Consider the following 13,388-nt stretch of genomic DNA (forward strand, 5'->3'; position numbering starts at 1 on the left):
CACCCATAGATCAGTCCATCTTGTGCAAAGAAGAAGGGTACTCCGGGAACTGTATGAAAGGAGATGGAAAGTAATCAGGAGATGTTTGTAATAAATTGGCTTCTTTTCATATATGCACTATAGTAATATTTTTAGTTTGCATTGTAAATAGATAAACAATGCTTGCTTGTGTTAATTTTGGAGTACTTGGGTTTTATTCTTAAGTTTCTGTGTACAATTTTACAGAGATTGAAAATACATCAAACATGGAATAACACAAAGAGAAATTGCATCATCAGGCTCCATACAACTCATTACTAGGTTTGGAGTCTTTAAAAACATCACATTGATCACTATTTCAAGAGCTCATGAAGTAACTGATGTGCTCTCTTACTCCATGTGGGCCAACTCAGAGTGGAGAGAATTACAGAAGCTCTCATAAAAATTTGCTAATAGTGATAGTGATACTTAAGAAAATAGGGTATAATTCCAGTTTTTTTTTCTTTTTCATCCTTCTTACACCTTGTTGTCTTCCTACAAATGCAACTGTTGGTATCTGGTATATCTGCCAAGCTTGTAACCAGAAGTGAAAAGCAAAACATCTCTGCTGTAGTCTGAGTAGGTATCATACTAGACCTATCATTTCAGAGGATAAAGCTGCCTACCTTGAAGACAGAGACGGCAAAACGCACCACAGTCCCTGGTAAGGTCTGTATCTATCTTTGTGATTTTTTCCCCCTTTTTTTTTTCCACCCCAGATTTGCGTGTTCAGTGTCGTGAATTTATGTCTTTATGCCTATTCTGCCAGTTTCTTCCTTCTTACTTCTTTATCAGAAATATGGGTTTTTTTTTTCTCTTTGCTAGCCAAGAAAAATATATCCTCCAACCTCCATTCCTTCTGTTCCTACCACTCTTCCTTTATTTTAATGCTCCTTGACCTAATCTGTCCCCATTGGTAAGCTTCTCTGACTCAAAGGCCAGCTGTACCCTGTGGAGTTTCACGTCTGCCTTCAAAGGATGAAGGTTGTTTTAATCCTGCGAGAAAATTTCAGCGGTATAATTTTTGCTTGTTCTCTGAAATCTCAATATCATTTTGGCTGAAATGTTTTAAAATTATTTCTGCCTGAGGCAGACCATCAGTGTAGATAATTTAATCCTAAATAATACGTTTGGTAAATTTATAAGCAGCTATAAAAGGACTCTTCTAATGGGAAGTATTAGGCAGTGTTAAAAATAAGCTATGATGCCATCTTGTTTTAAAGTTACTGTCATGTGTATGAATAAGTATATGGTTGAATAACTATTTGTCTTAAATATGCATATGCTATCAGTATAAATAAACACTGGTTTTTAAATAGTTGGCCATACCAACAGAAACAGGAGTTAGTGACAAAGCATGGCTTTTCTAGAGTTAAACCTTAACTCTCAAAGTTAGTTGAATTTAAAGGTGCAAATGAATAAACTAATAAATAATGAATAAACTAATATATCTCTCAGATAAGATGGGTTCATTCTAGCTCAATAAAATCCTAGCAGAAATATACCAAAATACTCTGCAGAAAAGAGAGGTAAGTGCACATTCAGTGATTCTGAAGTTCTTGTTGTTGAATAGTTCCACTAGATCATTTATTTTCTTCCACTTCAGAATTTGACGTAGCTCTCTGTGTACTTTTGTGCATACCTAGAATAAACTTTTATACATATAAACAAATTGTCATTTATTTCACACTTCATGGTTGCAATTTAAATAACAGAAGACAAAATGTTAAAAGGAACTGAAGCTTTTAACTTAATTTCCAATACTTAATATTGTGTTCATCATCCAAAAAGCAGTCTGGTTTTAAAGAACTACTTCCCAGCCATATATATATATTTCTACATATTTGTGTCTCCTTTAATTATAATTTAATTTCTCTGTATTACCTAATTGAAAGCACAACTTTTATTCTAAGACAATCTTCAGCTTTCTACTGTGGTGTCCAAGCCTTGATCTGATATTTTAGGAGGCAGAAGTGCAGTTGGTACAGCCAGAAAAGAAAGCTCCATGAACTTTACCTTCAGATCAATGTGAGAGGATTTGCCAAAAACAAGAGAATCTTACACTTCCAGTTTTGCAAAAATAAATGGGTAAACTTGGAAGGCAGCACAGATATCTCAATGTTGTCAGTTCCACATGGATCAACGGGAGCTGTGAATCTATCTTTATATAGTGTAACATCAAATGATGGCAGGGACTAGGAAGCTTGACTTAGATTCTGCAGTCTCGTCTTTTCCTGTGAAAAGACTGAGAATCAAGTTCTTTGGAATCCAGGAGCAGATGGACACATGGCAATTCTTATTTTTATATTTATACAACAATGGGAAAGGAAGAAGGAAAGCAATGGAATTTTTTTTTTTACAGATGTGTTACACATTGCACTGTGTATTTTTGTGCCCAAATAGAGCCAAAGCCAATGAACTTCACTGTCTTTCTTTGAAAGATTAAAAATCTATAATGGTAGATTTAAAAAAAAAAAAAAAAATATATATATGTGATAGTAAAAAGAGATTCCCCCTCCTCTCTCCCCCATATTTTGCTGCTTTGCTTCTTTCTGTCTCCAGATGATGTGTTCACATGCCACTATAGCATGTTACTTTAAGTGCTGATTTGCTCATCTGCGAAAAGGTTGTGCTTAGGTGCTGGGTCCTTTCTGTTCCTACTGATGGTTACAGATCTGGGGAAATGATATCAGTTGCTTACATTAGGAAGTCATACTAGGCACGATAAGGATCTTGCCTTTCTTTTTTTATTGTCTTTTCAACTGAGAGCAGCTGAAAACAACAGTGAGCAGTCTAACAACAGCCAGTGGTCTATCTACTCTCATATTATATTTTCTGATAATGAAATAGTTTTCATTGTTACTTTCTTCCTCACTCCCAAATACAATATTTTTCAGCTCTGTTTTAAGGGAATTTGGCTTTTTTTTTTTTTCAGGAAGACTTTTTTTTTTACAACCAGAGAAAGTCCCTTATGACACTTTTTAGATAGAGTAATACTGACATCCATTGGTTTAATCTTACGTGACTATTTGTTAAATCTCTCCTAAGTAATGTACACATAACCCTCTACAGTATCACAGTGAAAGGATTGGACTTGATATGATCCAAGGAGGATTGTGCTAAGTCCAATTTACTGTATTAGAAACATGAAACCAACACAGATTAACTTGATGAAAAGGAACACTTTGCAAAATGTAAAGTCCAAATACAGTAACTGAAGTAAAATAAAAACAGGCACTGCAATTACCAACTGGGGAAAAATTAATAATTGGGTATTAGTAGTGACATTGACATTCTTGGGGGGATATCCACTGGAAATGTGAAAATACCTAATTTTATGTATGAACCCATCTTGTCCTATATTAATCATAAAACTGGTGAAGCATGAGGAAAAAATGCTTCTAATCTAATAGCATAAGCAATTCAATGAAGAAAATAACCACTCTGTGGATTCATCTGAGCCCTCTGAGGTTGCAATTTAACTTGGCACCATGCTAATTTTTTTTTTAAATATATATATATAAATTTTAGAAACATTGCTGTAAGATCACTGGTGGTGTAGAAAGTGGTTATATTTAGTCAAGAAAAATACACCACAAAAAGTGGTGGTATTTTCAGTGTTAATTATCACGACAAGCTAAGCAGACGAGGCTGATTACCTTAGACTTCAAAACCAGAGAATCACTCTGTCAGCAAAGGGAGGGCGACAGGCTTTAACAAAAAAGCTCTGCGTTCGCTGTACCCTCCCACCGCATTCAATTGCAAATCACTGTGCGCTTGGAAAAGCCTGCGCTTCCCTGCTCTCCAACCTTCCCAGGGTAAGTGCTGCGGCTCCAGCAGCAGCAGCAGCAGCAGCAGCGCCTTTCTTCCCGCTCCCGTCCGCAGAGGGAGGATGAGTGTGTGCGTGTCTGTGCTTGTTGCGTGTGTGTGGTGATGATGGGGTGTCGTCTTTTTTTTTTTTTCCACTTTTTTTTTTTTTTTTTTTTTTTTTTTTTTCTTCTCTGATCAGAAGCTCTGAATGAAAGCCAGCCGGAGGGAGAGCTCCCCCTTAGCTTTGATTCCCGGCTGTCCAGAGTTAAGTGATGCTGGGAGAAAAAGCCTGAGTTAGATCCAAGTAGAATCAGTCTTTGAAAAGAACAGGAGAAAACAAACAAACAAAAGGACTCTAATAGCTCATTTTTCAGTTTGGTTGGGGTGGACATTACTTCACTTTCTCAGAAGCAGAATAAAAGGTAGGAGCCTTTCTCATTTTCTTAAGCTCTCTGTAGTTGTTGTTATTACTATTATACAATTAACAGTATGGTGTTTAATGCAATACATAGAATTGTTCTACTATATACAACTTTTTACATTTTATAAATGTGCTTCAGGAGTAACGAGACAAGGGATTGGAAATAACTACTGTGTATTCTCTTCTCAAAGTAAACTGATACCGTCTTTATTAAAGATTGAAAAACTAAGCATTTTTTTTTTCCCTCCCGGTAAGCAGGCTATCCTTTGAGCAGCAGTTTCCATCTGTATTCGATTCTTGCAAATTCAGTGGGAGGGAACAATACTGCTTGAATTTAAAAAAGCACAATATTTCCTAATGTGACTGTTACGAACGTAGCATGAAACATATGCATATCTGCCCTCACTCTCTGGGTACCAGTGTAAGTGTTACAGCTTTCACTGCTATTCATTCTGCCCTGAATTGAATTTCAGAATAATTACACATACTCAGAGCAAATGTTTCTTATGAAGGAAATCCCTATAGAGAGGGATAGCAAGGTGGATACGGGCAATATTTCAAATATCTGTACAGAGTTATATACACATAAATGCAGCAAATATTGCCAGGTTTGACATTTCAGTAAAGGGGAGTGGGAGTGAGAAGGGAAAAGGTGGAGGGAGGAAAAATTTAGTCTGCACCTGTGTGAGCATGTATTGTCACTGCTGCAATAAAATCCATATTTGATGTGGTGTTAAATTAATGCAGAACAACGCAAGTCTAAACCCATGTTCCCAACTACTAACTATCGATGGCATTGTCAGCTGCATTAGAAATTTGCAGTATGCTAACATTGGACATGATACCAGTTGCAGCTGTAAAAATCTAACAGTCCTTCAGCTTAAGAGAATGCATCTGCACGTGCAATCAGTGACAAATAGCATCCAGCGTTTTAAAACTGACCTATCATCTCTGTTGCTTCCACACAAATGGAGCTGTTGCCTATAATTTTCAGCTTTCATTTCAGTAAAAGCCTGTGCACTACCACAACTACACGCTCATTGCTTTTAAGGTATTTTTTTTTGAATTTTCGATTGTATTTGTTCTGTATGCATGTGTGTATGTATATATGAGTGCATGAGTGTGTGCGCAGTGTGAGGAAGCAGCTTTGTAAAAAAACTGTATGTTTTTTTTTTTTTTTTTTAGAGCTAGTAGGCTTTAAATTTACGTGGCGATATTACTGAAGTGGGAGCACTGGAACATACTTCTGAATCTACAAATCCTTTTAAAATATGCCATTTACTAACAATTTTATATGTCTGATATAAGCACTTACTGAGATTTTCCAGTTACTCAAATTTTTATATTAATTGGTTACTTATTGAATGTAATAGTAGGCTGTGCTATTTTAGAGGACATGAAAGAAAGAATGAACTTAGGGAACTGGGAAAGGCAAGCAAAAAAGGAGAAGCTGTCTTTCTCAAGAGTTGAAAAACAGCTTTGTAGGGTCAATACGGGCTTATATCAAGAGAGGAATGCTTCTTGGATTATCTAGTTTGTGCCTAAAGGAGTCTTCTCAGATTTTTGTACACTTTGTTAAATAAAAGTGTGAATGAAGAGGTCATTTCTGTAGGAGTTTCTGTTAATTTTAGTTTATGTTATGTTTTCTTTGTGCGGTGTCAAGATGATTTTGTATACTTAAACAGGAACTTTGTAATGTCTGAGGAGTGTTGATTATAATACAGATATTTAAACTTGGAACTGCTGCTGATTTGATTTTTTTGTTGTTGTTGTTGGTTTTTTTTGTTACTTTGGGTAGCATTGGAAAAAAATGTTTTGGTTGCTTGCTTTGCCAACAGTTTATATTTATAATCTTTTTGTGACAATTCATGGAGAAGAAAATAGCAAAATACATCTTAAGGCAACTGTACGTAGGAACGTACATATTCTTAAATGGTCTGGTTGGCTTTGCATTAGAGTAAATGAGTGTAGATGTGCTAAGACTTCTTACTTGCTTGTTCCCAATAGACAAAGGATCTGTGAAGAAACTGATGAAATACTGAAATGTGCTCACAGTAGACACTGTGGTTACTGTTCTTTTCTGTGCTTAGCTGTAGTTCAAACATGCATAAAAATAATGTTATATGTCAGAGTAAATGAGCTCATCATCAATAAAATGTAGGGAGGTATTAATACGATACCTTATTATGCACACTGCACACTAATATATGAATTTCAGCTAAGTAATATATTTTTCCTTGTTAAATAATTAAATGTAAAAGGCAGAAAGGTTAATTTGAAAATAGTATCTACGTCTCATTCTGAGAAAGTAATTTCCTAATTTCAATGTGGTTTCCCAAGGAGACAAATGACTGAAACAGAGCTTGTCTTATCTGGATAATTCTGTGCAGGTGACTTAGTTTCTAAGGCTGTTGACCATATTTACAGCAGGTTGCAGGTGACAACACACTACCCTCAGAGTAGTACAGTTGTGTACCTTATTGCACCACTAGGTTGCAGCATTAGTGCAGGAGGTCAAATTAAGATTAAAATATTGTTGAATGGTAGCAATGGGGTGAAGCTTCTGACTGTGATCATAATATTATTTTTAATTCATTGATTATCATTGCTTGGAACCAAGTTTGTAAACACCAAGGCGCCTTAACTGGACTTCACAACATGTCCTTGATCATAGAGTTGTAAAAATCTGCTGTACTATTAATTCTTTGATATTACGTGACAGACAGAAATGGAAGGAAAACACTGATTATTTTGGCAAGAAAATAAGCAGAATATAATGGTTTTAGATACATTTTGTGAGTGTCTTAAGTGAAACATAAATATGTATTCTGTATTACCATTATATTTACTACAGGCTTTTTAATAACATACTAATTAATGTATTGTTTATTATAAAGGAGAAAAACTGAAATTCAGAAATAAAACTTCTTTACTTATGAGCAGTTTAAGTATGCCAAAGTAAAACATTATGAAGGGTGACTTCACTGCACATAAGGATCCCATATCATAGCACATTTTAAATTACTCTGAATAGTACACAACTGCCAATGAAAATGCAAACTAAAGGCAGAGTTCACTGGAACTTTTGTTGACTATCCAACACACACTGCACATCCTGCACCCTCAAATCTACCAACATGAACACTTGCTTTTTTGGAAAAAAAAAAAAAAACATACTTCCTCTGCTATCCAACTTCTAGAAAAATTTGAAAGCAAGAAACAAGGAAGTAACAATGGTATTCTGAATTCTGCCTTGAACTAAATATTCCCCAAATCTCTCTTCAGGCCAAGAGGAACTCCAGTTTTGAATGTTATTTGCTTTCCTTTCACGGAATTTAACACTCTTCAGCCTTGAGTCCTTGGCATGGTGACTTCCCTAACTTGCCTATTTCTGTGAGTTAGCAACTCTACAATAAAGGAACAGGAAAAAAAATCATCATCTCTGGGGAGCTGAGTGTGTTACAGTTATCAGGCTGTATTTCTACACACACACACACACACACACACACACACACACACACACACACACGCACACACACACGCACACACGAAATCAACTAGACCTGAGCACTTTTTTTTTTTTCCATCTGGTAGGAAGCCAGAACATCACCCAACCAAAAAGTGATTGAGCTTACACGTTCTGTTTACTGGCTTACCAGTCTAATTTTCAGTATATGAAGAATCTGCCAAAAAGCTGCCAGTTGAAGCTTTGCACATGCAGTCTTCCTGATTATTAAACATCAGAGTCAGTTATCTCAAGTGTCTGTGTGTGTGTACACACAGCACAGGCAGTACACGCTGTAAAGGCAAGACAGGGGAAAACTTTGTCTTGTACAGGGATTGCATTCTAGCAAGCAGAATACAATTCTTTCTTAATTTATATTAGCTTTTTATTACTTCACTTTTTCTGTAAGCTCCCACTACCGTTTCTTGCTTCTACTAACTTACATGAAATAGATGGGGTTTTTTTTGTTTGTTTGTTTTGATTTTGTTTGTTTGTTTTAATAAAGAAGTGCGTTCAGCAAGAGGCATAAAACTCCAGCAGTATCTCAGAGCTACTCCCCAGCTTGTGCTGTCACAGGGCATCTGATATGGAATATGAACTCAAGTCTGCTAGCTGGAAGTGTGTAGTACTATGTCTGTACCAAAAGGCTGCATCAGGAGACTACAAAGACTTAGGAAGTTAACTGAATATAATGAAAAGCAACATGGCAGTTGTCCTTTTTAATATTGTTCCCACATACACATTAAACACCATACAATAGGGGTTTTTTATTATTATTATTTGTAACGTTATTATGGCTTGTCTTAACTGTAACTTAAAGTGAACTTTGACTCATATTTCAAACAGTAGGAAATCATGTAAAGAAGAAACACGTGTATCATTCGTTTATGTAAAGGTAATGATTCAAAAAAGAATTGAAAATAGATATTTCCAGAATTCTGTTATGCAAAAGCTAGAACTGTGTTCTTCTATGCTTTACAAAAATAAAAAATCTCTCAAAAATATTTTCTCATGAAGAACTGTCAATTGTGTAATATATATATGTATTTGTATGTTTTACGATTTTACTGTTAATATTACACCACCTGCCACATTACAGATGGGATTTATTGTATTATCCTATTTCAGTGCTTTGCATTGCAGCATGAAAAAACATGACATACCATCACTTAGCCTAAAAAGATCATGATCCTTAAAAATTAATGCAATCCTCACGAACTCTGCAATGCTATAATATCCAGATTTTTAAGACATAAAGAATAGATACCAATGTAATTTACAGCAATATGAGCAAGGCTCAAAACACAATGTCCAACAGGACTGGTAATTTTTTCTCCCCCAAATTGACATAAAATAAGAATATGTATAACTGAACTGTTACCATGTGCTTATGTCTACCACACTTCAGAAGTTCACACTACATCTATATCTTTTTAATGAAAGAAAAGATTATTTTGTTAGTTGTTATGCTGCCCTAATTTGTAAGCACAAATAAAACAGAGATATATCTGTGTGTAGGAAACTTAGATGCTGTGTATTCCATTGTTGGTTCCGCTAAGTATCACAAGTGTACAGCTGATTTTTACTTCCAAGTAAATCAAGAGAGTTTTGTATGTAGATTTTCTTGAAAATGTTTTATATCTTGCACATAAGACAAAATACAAGGACAAAATCTCTGAGTTTTTAAATAAGAGTGAGAAAATAAATAGGAAGCCAAAGCATTTGTAATTATTTAGAGGTAATATTCAGGACAGAGGGAGGATGGTAAAGTTTATTCTGCTTCTAAGATTTCTAAGAAAACTTATCCCTTATATGTATAAATTTCTTTCCGTTACAAATAGTACCCAGCCATTCTATGGTGAGTGGAACTGGGACCATAAATCCACGTAAAGACCAAGATGCAAGATTCAGTCACTATCAGTAATGTTGCTGTGTGTACAGTGTTAGTACTCCTGCCTCTATCCCCTGTCTTGGGGTGGTGGAATCTCCAGGGCCAAGGCTCTTATAACACTGCAAAGGTCTTTGTACTGGTACTGCTACATATATGAAATCTCGTAAAAAGGAATCTGGATACTCTTTTTGAAAATAGACGTGGACAGATGGGGAAAAAAAAAGAGACTCCTTCCTCTCTCACAACATTGATATTTTCCTGATTCTGTCCACGTGGTTTAATAGGCATCATATACTTTTTTCTTGATATGGTTATCTTTCTTGTAATGTTATTTTAACAATGCTGTCCCTCACTAAACCTTAAAATACCGTCAGATATGGCCTTGACAGGCATATTGTCTTCAGTTATGAACTGGGACTGCAGTGTGTTTTATTTAAAAGTTCCTATATTTTTAAGAGAAGGACTGTCATCTTTTCTCTGATATATTTTCATAAGCCTTTTGCAGAGAGAAAGAGAGGAGAAAAGCGTACCTAACCTTCCTGTAGTCTTGATTAAAAACTGTGGATAATATTACTATACTTAATTTGAATTTTTTAAAATTATTTCAATCCTCAAGTTGTTGTCTCTATCTTTTAAAAATACATGCACTTACTGTGTTTTCATGTTTCATTCTTTGTTAGAGAAATATCTGAGCTTAAACATACCAGATGAGATGTGAATCTGAAAGTTCCTATTTGGGTCCTTCTCTGTTTTATGATAGATAAGAAGATTCCTTGAAAATCTATAGATCCATTTTATATGTGTGTCATCAGCAAATTAGTTAAAAGTGGCCTTAAATGTCATTGATTTGTCTACATCATGAAGATTCTAATATATTCACTAGAGGTGTACATGTGCTAATTAAGTGAATGAGATTTAATTCTTAAAATAATGTGAGGTGTTTGTTTGGTTTTTTTTTAATGTTAGGCTACTCAGAAGATGACCTGGGTTTTCAGTAGCAGACTGTCAGTTGTTAGGAATAATTGCAAAACAAAACCCAAGTAAAATAGGAAGAATACAAAGGAAACAAACAAATATACAAACAAACCAGAATATGTTTGAAATAAAAAATCCCAAAGCATGATAAATTGAAGCAAGAGAATGACAATATTTCAGCTCTTGTTTTCTTTCTACTTGTAAAAATAAATTTTAATAAGAAATTATGCAAATAACCTTTCAGAAAAATACATCATGCTGTAGATCATATTTAAATTATCAGTATAGATACCTTCTATTTAAAAAAAAAAATTGTTTAGTAGAGGGAGGACTTTTACATGTCAGTACTCTTGTATATTTTTTTCTTTCACTATAATCTTGATCCTGCAAAAAAAGTTATGTAGAGCTACTAGCTTACCCTCTTGACTTTCTGCTAAAAAATCCAAACAAAAGTAGTTAATTGAGCTAACTAACCCTTGGGTAATCTAGTAGTGAATTACAGTTAAATACATAGTTTAAAATAAAAAAAAAAAATCAGAATCTAGAAAATCACTGCCACAGAATAAAGGGGGTTTCAGCAGAGATCAGCAGCCTTCAGACATTTAATCAGCAATCTTTAAATAAAACAATCCTGTATTAAATAGTAAGTAATAGTGTAGACCTCAGTTTACGAATGATTTGCTGGAGTATACCCAGTGATTTTGCAGCTATATAAAAAAAAAAATTGCTCATTTCTAAGATTAGGGAAGAAAGATATTTCATTGTGACACGAAAGATAGTTTAAGATCTGCTTAAGCATATTACATCCAAGTCCACTAAATATTCCACTGATTCCCACTTCCCAAGGCCAAGTTTGAAACAGCATTTATGTTTCCAACTTCTATTTCTCTTTGAGATAGCTTCCACAGGCTTTTGGCAGAAATCTGTAGTGTCCATAAAAGAATAGGACATAGAACACAGTCATGAGTACCAATTTTGGGAAGTGTGATTGTTTCCCTGAGTTGGATGAAGTCATTAGTATGCTGAGATGTGCTCCTCCACTTAAGTAAAGTATGGTGCTCATGGTCAAGATATCATAGTATATAGTAGCTTATTAAAATGAGTAAACCAAGTCCCAGGCACATTAGGTACATTTGGTTCTCTCCGTGACTTAGTACTTGGGGCCATTGTATTGATGGTTTGTGATTTCAAACTTAAAAGTTTACATATTGTGTATTACTAGATCTACTTTTTTTTTTTTTTTTTTTGTGATAGGTACCTCTGAATGGCAGATGTACAGACAGTTAGATAGAATTTCCTCTGTAACATGATTATATTACAAAATAGATACTTTTTTTCCCTTGCTTATAAAATTCTTTCAAATTTCTCTCCTTAAGTGGTTTCAAACGAAGTAGTAGTCTGATTTGACTAATTAATTTAACAAAATCTTTCTTAAGGTCAGAATTTATTACTTTTTATGTAGTTATATTTTTAGACAGTCTTTAATCATTCTGATGATGAGAAGAAATGTCTCTCTTTTCTAAAACTTAAGTACATTTATGGAATATATGTACAGAATGGAAAATTAAGACAAAATCATACTTTTCTTCTTCTTCCTATCCTTGACTAGCAAGGCATCTTGAACTCAATCTGAAACCAATGTGCTATTTCTGAATATATATTAATTATGGCTTAGTTTCCTCTAGCTTTTTATTTGAGGTCAGATAATTAGAAAATAATTATAAACTAAGACATAGTGTATTATAGTAATAATCTTATTAAAGTTTTGATGAGTGTAAATTTTCAAAAAAATTTAGGAATCTATAATGTGAATGAGAAAGGTCACTGGGCTTGAGCTATTCTAAATTGAACACATAAAAGTTTGTGACAGAAAAGTAAAAATCAGTTATTTAAGTTCTGAAATGCAATTTTTTTTTTAAGAAAAGTAACAGTGAATTTTATAAATAAAATATATATTTAATAAATAAAATTCACTACATTCAGGAGTTTAAATTATACTTGTTAAACTAGTGTTTTAGAACAGAACTTACAAATAGCTGTCTACAAATTAGCTTTTTAGGTCTTCTTTTCTAACAGCTCTCATTTAGCTGGAGTTAAACACAAATGGTAGAGCTCAAAATAGTTCAGCCTTCTAAATTAGAAGACTAAAAAAAACCTGTGCTAACATAGCAGTGACTTCTTGCTAAATTTTGGGTTATGTACATTCAGGAGAGGAAATACATACATTTTCCTTCCTCCATGGCTGCAGCCATCAATATCCAGCCAGTAATCGCTTATGTGCATAGGGTCAGAGGTGTTTTGCCAGTTGGAGACCCTGTGGAAGTCAGGTCTAATGGGATAAAAGCAGCCTAGGCAGATCAGTCCTACAGCTCCCAGATAAATGCTTCCATCACAAACTCTGGAAAAGCAGCTAGACAGTCTTGTCTTACAGGTATACATGACTACGGGGTCATTTTAGTGATGTGACTTGTTCCTTGTTACTCTAGGTGTGCTAGTTAGAGTCTGTTTCAAGCTCTAGCATATTAAAATCCTTTTCGCTGAAAATGGGCACATAAATAAAACAATAGTGCATCACCACTAAAAAATGATTTCTGGACTGGTTTAGAAGCTATTTTGTTACTATTATAGTGGACAAAAACTGGACTACAGGTTATCAGGACAACATGAAAAAATGTAGTGTCATAATGGCATGATGAGTGCAAAAAAAAAATTTTAAAGAATTAAATTCAATTCTACTTAAGTAAACAGCATTCATGTCCATTATTCTA

The 13,388-nt window shown here is 34.5% G+C and overlaps 1 protein-coding gene across 2 annotated transcripts in view; it reads left to right on the forward strand.

The window, feature by feature from the left end:
- The first annotated feature begins 660 nt into the window (after positions 1-660).
- CDH10 (cadherin 10) overlaps positions 661-13,388 on the forward strand; it is a 98,924-nt gene continuing 86,196 nt past the window's right edge. The window contains exon 1 of one of the 2 annotated variants that reach the window (XM_086741963.1): positions 661-687. The gene's annotated coding sequence lies outside the window, so the exon portion shown is untranslated. Of the gene's footprint in view, positions 688-4,109; positions 4,251-13,388 lie in introns of those variants that run through there. The other variant, XM_086741962.1, reaches the window with a different exon arrangement.

Source organism: Chlamydotis macqueenii, chromosome 2 (genome assembly GCF_036417535.1).
Source record: "Chlamydotis macqueenii isolate bChlMac1 chromosome 2, bChlMac1.mat, whole genome shotgun sequence".
Taxonomy (NCBI): domain Eukaryota; kingdom Metazoa; phylum Chordata; class Aves; order Otidiformes; family Otididae; genus Chlamydotis; species Chlamydotis macqueenii.